The sequence below is a fragment of the Anabrus simplex genome, chromosome 8 (assembly GCF_040414725.1).
Source record: "Anabrus simplex isolate iqAnaSimp1 chromosome 8, ASM4041472v1, whole genome shotgun sequence".
Classification (NCBI taxonomy): Eukaryota; Metazoa; Arthropoda; class Insecta; order Orthoptera; family Tettigoniidae; genus Anabrus; species Anabrus simplex.
Genome location: NC_090272.1, coordinates 81,599,420 through 81,610,739, shown reverse-complemented (window position 1 = coordinate 81,610,739; position 11,320 = coordinate 81,599,420). Strand labels below are relative to the sequence as shown.

Below are 11,320 nucleotides of genomic sequence, written 5' to 3'. Positions count from 1 at the left end.
ACAGTTTACATCCTTGTTTCACACTTATCTTCGACTCAGTACAATTACTCAAGCCTCCTCCCTGAAATCAGATCTACACATATACCTTCTCGAAAATTGTTTCAATCGCCCTCCTCATTTTCTTAGATAACCCTATCTCCCTTAACCTCGTAAATAACGCCTCCCTGCTCATTGCATCAAAAGCTTTTACCAGATCCACCGTCGCAACATATAATTTAGCCCCTGCTATCTTCACATATTTCGTAATGAACGTGTCTAGTATCCACACATTATCGACCTATGTCTCCCTTTCGTAAATCCGTTCTGAAAATCCGATATCCTTTCATACCGCTCCACCCATTTCTTTATCCTATTTGCCAAGATCCCTGTATACATCTTAGACAATGCATCCAACAGCATTATCCCTCTATAATAATTAGGATCGATTTCTACCCCTCTATTTTTGTAAATTGGGCATAATACCCCCTTTCTACATTCCCTCGGATATTTAGCTGTTTCAAACAGCCTGTTAAAGAATTTTACCATCGCCCTCAACATCGCGCCATTGGCTCCTACTTCCCTCCAAACACTATTAGTAATACTATTCACACCACCCGCTGCCTTCGGCCTTGCATTTTTAAATACCCTAATTACTCCCCGCCCTGTTATTTCCTAATCTAATATCTGATTTCCTACCCCTAATTATCTCACTATATATGTCATCCCAATTTCTCTATACCAGCTATCTTCCCCTCCTAAAAGTCTTTTTAAATATTCCACCCAGTCTTCCTCCCTTAAGTTCTTACCCTTCCCAATGGTTTCCCTCTCCTTATTATTTATAGACTCCCAAATCTTTTCAATTCTATTTTCCATACAGTATCCATTTATTCTTTCTGCCTCCGCATCCTTCCACCCTCTTTTTTCCCCACTCAATACACCCTTGTATTCTGTTCTTCATTTACAATATTCCTCTCTCTTACCTTGTTCCCCTACCCTCCTAAACTCCGCTAGAGCTCTAAATACTCTATTCTTCTTCACACCTTCTCTCATCTTACCTCTCCTCCTCACACTCCGCACTGTAACTTCTATTAACTCCATGTGCATTTTTTCCAACACCCCGTCAATTCCCACTCTATTTCTCCCCTCTCCTTAAGCTTGAAACTCAATTTTTTTTTGTATTTGCTTTACGTCGCACCGACACGGATAGGTCTTATGGCGACGAACTCAATTTCTCTCTCGTTCTCTCATTCCAGTAATATTTCCAACCCTCAGGCCTATACACTACCCCCTTTTCCTCCCTCCCTTCTCCATTCTCTTCTCTTACCTCTCTTCTCAATTTAATCTTTACTGGCATATGTTCTGTCACCCCACACCCTATCATTTCAAAACTAATAACTCTCCTTAAGGCTATCTCCAAGCTTATTTCTATATCAACTACACTCCCCCATTCGTCGTAATATATGTCAATTCCCCGTTACAATCCCCCTCCATCCATCCATTTAAAGTATATAAATTTTCTAGTGAACATAACTTCAGCAAAATTTTCCCCATAACTATTTAAAGCTTTATCATTACTGCTCCTTTGGCATTCCATAACTTCCGTGTCATTTCTCCTACACTCTAGCACTCTATTGCTAACTCTTGCATTCCAATCACCCATTAAAATCATCCCATCTTCTTCATACATCCCTTTAATCTTATTTATTTCCTCAAGTAATTCCTCAAAAAAAGAATTTGTTTGCATATACCGAATCCTTTGGATAATTGTATAGGAGGGCCATCAAATTGCCTCAGAACTCCCCTCCCCATTTTTATTCTCAGCCATACCACCCCGTCTACCTCACTCTGGATTCTCTCTAGCCTCTCATCTATCTCGCTTCTTATTAATACTATAGTATTACCCCTGGATTTCCCCCCATCTATACCCATACCATTCAATTTATACCCCCTGTCCCAACCACGACTCCACTAAAGCGATTATCTCGAAATTTTTAACTACCGAGCTCGATAGCTGCAGTCGCTTAAGTGCGGCCAGTATCCAGTATCCGGGAGATAGTGGGTTCGAATCCCACTGTCGGCAGCCCTGAAAATGGTTTTCCCCCATTTTCACACCAGGCAAATGCTGGGGCTGTACCTTAATTGAGGCCATGGCCGCTTCCTTCCCACTCCTAGCCCTTCCCTGTCCCATCGTCGCTATAAGACCTATCTGTGTCGGTGCGACGTAAAGCAACTAGCAAAAAAAATTAACTAATTCCACAATTTCTCTATTTCCCAACTTCTCAGCTATCCCGTCAATGTTCAACACCCCTATCGACAAATATAGTTATTTCTTTTCTACTCCCCTCTCTCTATCTTTATTTGTTTCTCCACTGCCCACCTTGCTTCTCGTAATTCTCCCTTGTGAGCCCTCCTCTACCTCTCTTCTGCCTTGTCCTTCTTGTTCCCTCCCTCCTGTACATTTTCCGAGCCAGACCTTTTTCTAACCCCCATAAATCTTTCAGACTTATCGATCTTCCCTTATTCATCCCCTGCCTTCTCTCTGCACTCGCATCTGTATTCTCCTTCATATGGGATACGGAATCACTTCCCTGTCTAATTATGGCTCTTACTTCCACTTCACCCCCTATTATCTCCTCTCTCTGCTCCACTTGCGTCTCTTTTCTCGTTTCACTTGTTCCTGCACTGCTTTGACTCATCACCATTCCTCCATTCACCAACAGCTGACTGCTGATGCAGCTTCCTTCCCTGGCTCCACTGCTGTCGTCTTGTGCTCGTTGCTCGCTGCTACTTCTTTCTTTCCCGCCCATTTCTAAATTCTACAATCTCTCTGGGGTCCAAGTCCGCGTCCACTTCCGGTTTCCTGTCACCAGACACTTCCCTACTCTCTGCGCTCGTAAGCCCTGTGCTCTAGCATTCCACATATGCCGCTTTAAAATTTCCATCTGCTTCCTCGCTCTCTCTCTCTCTCTTATCTATCTCAGCCATTAAATAAATGTTTGAATCTTTCTAATTTACCGCATTTCTTAGTAATATGTCCGTCATCAAAGTTTAAATGTCTCACGTTCACCGGCCAGTTTCCAATATTCTTCCCTACTCTGTGCAAATCATCAATATCAACTTCGGAGAAGTTCACTTTCATTTTATTCGCTATTATGTAAACCACTTTCAACACCAACTCCACTTTCGATTCATTCTTATCTTCTGGTACACCATACACAAATACACTTTTACTAGCTGACTTCTGTACAACCAGCCTTGTTTCTCTCTTTATTTCTGCCAATTCCTCTTCCAATACACCCACCTTTTCTTTCAGAATTCCCACTTCCTCCTCTAAGTCCGCTATCTTATCATTCACACCACCAATTTCTTCTTTTATAAACGTTCTCAGGTCTTTCATCTCTCATCTTGGCGTGGTTCTCTGCTCCTGCAGCATTTCTTTAATCTCCTTCCCTTACTTGCTTCGTTCACCACTCTCTTTATTTCTTCAAACTCCTCGCACCCAAATGGTCTCGAATTTGGACCTGGGTTGTTCTCTATTCCTCCCAACACCAACAACGTTGCTATCACCACCGCACACAACATGATTTCTAACAATCCCTTTGCGTTACTTTTGCCTCTCCTTCCATCCACTCTACACTTTCTCCAGCACCACCTTGCTCCTTCCCAACATCCTATTTTCACCCCGTACTGCTGAGGCGTTACTCCCATCTCTAGTTCCTTTGACACGTCCGCACTCTGCGCTGGCTCAGTCACTACCGCGGAATGAGAGATTCTATCTTGGTAGCAGTGACTGCTGAGAAGAAACGACTATCAATTGTTTTGTTTACTTCGGATAGCAGAAATGGCGGATGAAAATAATAAATATATAATTTAATAGCACACAATTTGTGTATATAAAGCGATTACATGTCATTTAAACATAAGTCAATTATAGGCCTATTTCTCTTAGAGCATTCCACGACATGGTAACGAGAACAAGTCAAATTACACAGAGTACACACACAACTTTCGTCCGGTTCATGAAAGATCCTGGTTTTGCAGAGTTTGTAGTGGTATCCATGAATTGCCATAGAATTGATAAAATGTCGGAGGTCCTGGTTTGTATTGGTCCATGTTCTGTTCGTCATTGCTTCAGTCGTATAGAATTCGGGACAAATATCATTCCTTTTGGCCACTCTTTCGTCCAGGAGTTTCTTCCATTGGTCTGTATAAGGTAGAGCAAGCTTGAATCTCAAATCTTCAATTAGGAAAGGCTCCCTTGCGAGTTCATAAACCAGTCTTGATCTAGTGAATCTAGACACACACAGGGTTGTCTTTAAGAATCTGGCTTTGACTTTTTCTAGAATGTGTAGGTCATTCTTTGTTAGCTTATCCCAAATGATTTCCAGCCCATATGTTAAAATAGGGATTATTTTTGCGTCAAACAGGGTAATGGCCGTCTTGAGAGATAGTCTGTTTAGATTCTTGATGTCAAATATCGCTTTCATAGCTGCCGCAGCGCGTAGTCTAATATGAAGTCTAAAGGAGTTTGCTGTCGTCTGCATCGTCAAGCCCAGATATTTGAAACTATTCACGTCGTTTAATGTTTCTGCTTTGTACGTCACTTTGTCACTTGAGGATGTTCGTCCACCCTTCCTGAAAATCATGTAGACAGTCTTTTCGATGTTTACCTGCAATTCATTTATATCTGCCCACTTCTCCAGTGCATCCAGTGCTTTTTGTAACTCTTTAACATCGTGTGATCCTAGAACCATATCATCGGCATATAAATACGTGGTTACTTCGTTTGTCACCTCTTTTATCGCTTGGACCACATCATGGGTGGCTACATTAAACAATAGAGGACTGAGAGGGTCACCCTGTAGAACGCCATTTGTCTGCGTGATCTCCCTCGATGAGGTTATATTGTCTGAGATGATGACAGTGTTATTTATCAACATGTTATGGATCAAAAGAGTGAGCGCCTTGTCCTCTACAAGAGAATCTAGTTTCGACGATATGATGTTTCTATTAAGATTATCGAAGGCCTTGGAGAAATCTATGAACACTGTGTGAAATTTACCCTTTGGTAGTCGTAAGGTGTCATGTATATCGTCCAGTAGATTTCTTATTGCGTGTAGAGTACTTCTTCCTCTTGGATAATTTGGAAACTACAAGAGAGTTACTCCTTATTCAAGTGTTCAGTTTTGAAGATACGGGGTTAAATTAATTTAAGGCATTATTTTATTTATCCGTGATAAGTGTGTACGACTTAGTGCGAATATCCTTACATCACAGAAAACCAATTTAAAAATCTGCGTGAGCCATTGTTGATTTGAACAAGTATATTGATAGTGACGGTTTACTATTCGAAATCACGGCCTACCAGATCGAAGGAAAGACGATCGAAGTGCCCTAACACCAAAGTGACAAATCAACAGACCAAGTGTAGATATAGTATTATAAAAGACCAAGTGTAGATATATTATTATAAAGTGATAGTGACTGTAAAGTAAATACTAAATAGTAAAGTGCTAATTTGGCGGGTGCTGTTCTTGTGAAAAGTACTATTAATATAGACAGCTCACTGCGAAATCTCAAGCATCAAGCAATGAACATTGTGTGTACCTAATTAAAACGCCTTATAAAATTGATGATCCTCGGATTAAGGGATAACAACTGTCACTAATCTTATTTCAACGCTGGTTACTCCAGACATGTACACAGACACAAAATGACGGAACTAGGCGAATCACGTGACCGCGAAACTGTGTATTAAAAGTTACAAGTGAGCCTATCTCTGATCACAGAGATTAACAAAAAAAATGTCTTCTGAAGTAAATTACGCGGCAATATAATGCGTAGGGACACAAAGATTCCATAACAACAGAATAGGTAAGAAGTGCTGTGTATTTGAAATCTCTCACAGGTCAAAGTGAGGTGAAGTAGAACAGTGATAGCAAGATACAGGCTGTGCATTTGACCGTGCAAGGAGATCTCAAGATGCCGCCCACCACAGAGTTTACTACCGTTGAGGACAAATGCAACATCTGCTCCAAAACAGTAACTAGTAAGGACGAAGCAATTGAATGTGAAAGTTGCCATCAATGGCAGCACTTCCACTGTTCAGAACTAACTAAAGGAGAATACGATATCGCAAAACGGAAGAACTGTAAACTAACCTGGCTATGCATAGAATGTAAATCAAAGATCAACATTGTGGACATAGAAAGGAGTGTGTTGAATAAGATATCAGAACATCTGCAAAAGTTGCTAAATGATCTGAAGATTAATATCACAAATGAAATAGGGAAGGAAATTCACAATGCGTTCGGAAAAGAATTTGAAACACTTAGTAGATATACAGTTACAAATTACAAAGAACCAGCGCTGAATGTGCCCAATAAGGTTAACCCGATAGATATTGATATGATACCGGACACAAATTCAAAAGAGATGACGTCACGTAAAGAATCTGAAGAAATGAAACGACATAAAGCAACGCGCACGGCCGATCATAACCTTAAACCAAAGAGGGCCTTGGAATTAACAAATGTTTCTACCCAAAGGATCCAGGGAAATATAGGTGGTAGAGAAAAACTCCCTCATTGCAGTAGAGATACCGCACCATTAATAAGAGCCGAGCAACAGTCTTCTGATGACGCAGAATGGGTCGAAGCCGTCAAAAACAGACGGAGATCTTTTATAACATCAATAAAAACTCCAACCTTCATTGGAACAAAGCGGAATGATTTATAAAATGAGAAAGATAAAAAGAACATGGAACTTCGTGCGGCCCCCCGAAGAGCATGGCTCTACATAGGCAGATTGGACCAAAATACTTCAGTAGAGATGATAAAGAATCACTTGAAGAACTTGAAAGTAGAGGAGGTAATAGAATGTGAACAACTCCAAACAAAAGGAAAACTTAAATCATACAAAGTGGTTATCCCTCTCAACGACCTTGGAAAGGTCACCGATCCGGAACTCTGGCCAGAATATGCCGTAGTGAGAAGATATCGTCTTTTTCGACAACAGGGAAAAGAAGAAAAATATAACGCTCAATTTCCTCCTCTGGAATGTGGAAGGGCTTAAAAACACTATGACTTTATAGCTACGGGAAACCTCATCGACAAGCAAGACATTATTATCATGACTGAAACATTCGCGACCACCGAAATCAACATACCTGGATTCTACTCAGAGCAAGTACTCGCCATACAAGGGCAACGAGGCAGACCCGTGAGTGGTATTGCCTGCTTCTTTAAACCCGTTGTTGGAAAACTGTCATGCACTTATAGAGATAAGAACATTATAATAATGGAATCCAACAAATTATCGGTAATAGGATTATATATCGACCCCTCCTCAGCAATGGAAGATGTATTATATATCCTCATGATTGCTCTATCGAAGGTGAATCGAGAAAATAATACAATCATTGCTGGAGACTTAAATTGCAGGATAGACAACAATGAATATCGAGGTCATGAATTGCTTCAAACGTTGGAGGAAGAAGGATTCACCCTCGTCAACAGGAAATCTGACAAGACGTACTTTGCCCACAATGGAAGCAGTACAATTGATGTTCTATTCTTCAAAGGTGCTGGACTTAAACTAATTGATTATAAGGTATGCTACTCATCTCCAGAGTCAATATTAAAGAAGCACTGTCCAGTCTCAGCGATCTTTGATCTGAAAGTTCTTTCCCATCCATGGAATGCACAAACCGCTATGAAGCCTATAGCCGGAAAGCTTAATGAGAATGTCCTCCTGCAAAGCACCGATAAAATCATGGACTTAAACCACAAAATAATGGAACATGAATTGGATACTGCAGCTTCTGTTTTAGAAGACATCTTCAGATCCGCCTTCATCACAATAACTCCACGAAAATCCAAAAAGTGGTTCATTCAGACCTGCTATTTGGAAAGAAAGCAAGTCCTGAAGGCTCTTCATGTGGCAAAAACAACACTGAATATAGAAGACTTAACTAACTACAGTCAACTCAGAAGGAAATACAAAGAACTACTGAAGACTTCTAGAAACAAGTATATTGAACCTGAAGCAATGAAGATGGCTGACGAAGCCAAGAAGGACCCATTCATGGCATTAAAACCACGTAAAGTTCCAACAACTGGCAAAATAGACATGAATACATGGGAAAAGCACTTCTCACTCATCCTAAACCAACAAAGATCCGTAACAGCCTATCCAAGAAAATACCTTGAAGCAGACAGGGGAGGCATCACCCTATTCTCACAAAAAGAAGTCTCTGACACTATACTCAAACTAAAAGATGGAAAAGCACCGGGCCCTGATGGCATTTTCAGTGAACACATTAAAGCTTCAACAAATGTTTTACTTCCATCCATAACGAATCTCATGAACCTCTGCTTGTTACTACGAGACATCCCCAAAGCATGGAAAACCTCCACATTGAAGGTCTTATACAAAGGAAAGGGTAACTTGCTTGATCCAAATTCCTATAGAGGGATTGCTCTGGAGAATAATTTGATGAAGATACTCACCAAGCTAATAACCACTCGACTGACGGAAGAAATCGAAGCCAAACTTCCGGAAGAGCAATTTGGATTTAGAAGATGAAAATAGTAAACGTTGTCCTAATTTTACTTCCAAGGAAACACGGAACTGATTGTGTAATTAATACGGAAATGCGTTTTGCCTTGTGGTTTTGCCATGCCAGGGTTAATTTTAATTTACAACAGTTTCTATAACACAACAGTGGAATTATGCGTTGTAGAAACTTACGAATCTGAAAATCTTGAAAGCTGATATCGAAATTCAAAGTGTTATTTTGTAAATAAGAATACATTCCTCTTTTATTCACTGAAAAGTCTGTAATTTAAATCAAATGCAAGCGTGACTTTGTTTTCTAAAATTTACACATTCGACAGTAGCAGTTCAAAAATGTCATTTTTTGCATTACTACCTTTTCGTTGCATACGTTACTCTAGTTCCAATTTGCTGAAATAGGGTTACCTCAGCCTGTTTAAAAAACTCAGCTTCATTCCAAACATGAAAGTGGCGTGCCCCTGATCGAAAAATTCCTGCTGGTCGTGGACGTCAAATAATTTGTACCACTTCTTTATCATCACTAAGTATTTCTTCACATACCTCAAAAATATCCTCGAGATCCATTTGTACTGTCACGTTGTACTGTTATGTATTCTTAAACTGCAGTTTAAACGGTAATTGAGTGGGTCTAGTTAAACTGGAGATTAAGTTGTATAATACACCAAGGTAGATAATAGGCGACTGACAGACAAACCAAAGTTTAAATTGAACTAACAATTTTAACCTCTATTCTAACATCGGCCCTTAGAGTCCGATAGGCCTGTGTGATCTCCCATTTATTATTTTACGTGGTCGTTTGTGAGATCATGAGGAATATTTTCCAGGATGACAATAACTGACGTAATGTTCGTTGATGATAATGCTATATTCTCGAATGATGATACAGAAGTCCGCCTCTATGATGTATTGGTTAGTGTGATTCCAATCCCGGCTCTGCCACGACACTTGAAAAGTGATATGAGGGCTGGAACGGGGTCTACTAAGCCTCGGGAGGTCAACTAAGTAGAGTGGGTTCGATTCCCACCTCAGCCATCCTCGAAATGGTTTTCCGTGATTTACTACTTCTCCTCCAGGCAAATGCCGGGATGGTACCTCACATAAGGCCACGGCCGCTTCCTTCCTCTTCCTTGTCTATTCCTTCCAATCTTCCCATCCCCCTACAAGGACCATGCTCAGCATAACAGGTGAGGCCGCCTAGGCGAGGTCCTAGGCTTCCTCACCAGTTGTATCCTCCGCGACCCAAAGTCTCACGCTCCAGGACACTGTCCTTGAGGCGGTAGATGTGAGATCCCTCGCTGAGTCCGTTGGAAAACCAACCCTGGGGAATAAACAGATTAATAGAAAAAAATGGAAATGGCGTATGGCTTTTAGTGCCGGGATGTGTCCGAGGACTTCTGCTCGCCAGGTGAAGGTCCTTTTATTTGGCGCCCGTAGCCTACGTGCGCGTCGTGATGAGTATGGAATGATGATGAAGACGATACATACACCCAGTCCCCGTGTCAGGGGAGTTAACCAGCTATGGTTAAAATTCCCGACCCTGCCGGGAATCGCTAACCATTTAGCCATGGAGCCGGACAGATTGAAAGAAAGAAAGAAAGAAAGAAAGAAAGAAAGAAAGAAAGAAAGAAAGAAAGGTTTAAGACATTGGCATGATCAAGAAAGGAAAGGGCTAGAACTGGGGAGGCAGGTCGTAGCATTAATTAAAGCCCCAGCATTTGCTTGGTGTGAAAGTGGGAAACCTCGGAAAATTAACTTCAGGGCCACCGTCAGTGGGATTCGAACCCACTATCTCCCGAATGCAAGCTCACTCACGGCCAACTCGCTCGGTCTGTGAGAATATTCTTGTCGTTCCAATCCACACCTACTGAGCAGTTCATTTCTACTGAGCCCTAAGCCCAAGAATTCGGCAAAGCTTTGGTACGTCGTAGTCAGAAATAACGGATTTACTAGTATTTTAACAATCGGACATCCGTAAATAATTTGAATTGTGTACGACCACAACAAGCGCCATTACTTGACTATTTTACATTGATTTAAAAATATTAATGTGTTTCCGCCCGGGATCGAACCGGGGACCTTGCGCGTGTGAGGCGCACGTGATAACCACTACACTACGGAAACTTACAGCACAGCATTGCTCTACCAAGGTTTACAATGCTTGGAACCTGGCATGATCATAAATATTCCTCTAGGTCAGGGTGACCGGTAGGCAGTACAGTGCGTGCCACATTTTATGCTCATAGTTGGGTTTGCGCCAATCCACCTTATCGTAAACTTCGCTCCCTCCAATTGTGCTACATTACCATAACTGTTTCCATGTATTTCTGTTGGATTAAAATAGAGAAGTATGTAAGAAGATAATAATAATGTCAATTAATGCGAACACCACCAAGCGAATGGCTGTGCGGTGTGTGTCACGTAGCTATCAGTTTGGATTCGGGGAATAGTTGGTTCGAATCCCACCGTCGGCTGCCCTGAAGATAGTTTTCAGTTTTTCACACCAGTCAAATGCTTTGGATTGTACCTTAATTAAGGCCACGGTCACTTCCTTCACACTCCTAGTCCTTTCCTATTCATCGTCTCCATAATACCTATCTGTGTAGGTGCGATATGGGGAAAATTATTTTAAATAGCCGAGACTTTGTGATTCATTTAGTGCTATTTATTTAGTGGTGTTTAGTGCTTGTTGGTAGAAATTGGGAGTAGTGATATTTATTTAAATTTTCTAACAAGTAATTCAGTTGGTCTTCAGTAAATTACGTTT

At 41.1% G+C, this 11,320-nt stretch overlaps 1 non-coding gene across 1 annotated transcript; it reads right to left on the bottom strand.

Annotated features, from left to right (window-relative positions):
- Positions 1–10,604: 10,604 nt before the first annotated feature.
- TRNAV-CAC (transfer RNA valine (anticodon CAC)) lies at positions 10,605–10,677 on the bottom strand. The gene has a single exon. It is a non-coding gene; the product is annotated as a tRNA-Val (tRNA).
- Positions 10,678–11,320: the final 643 nt, after the last annotated feature.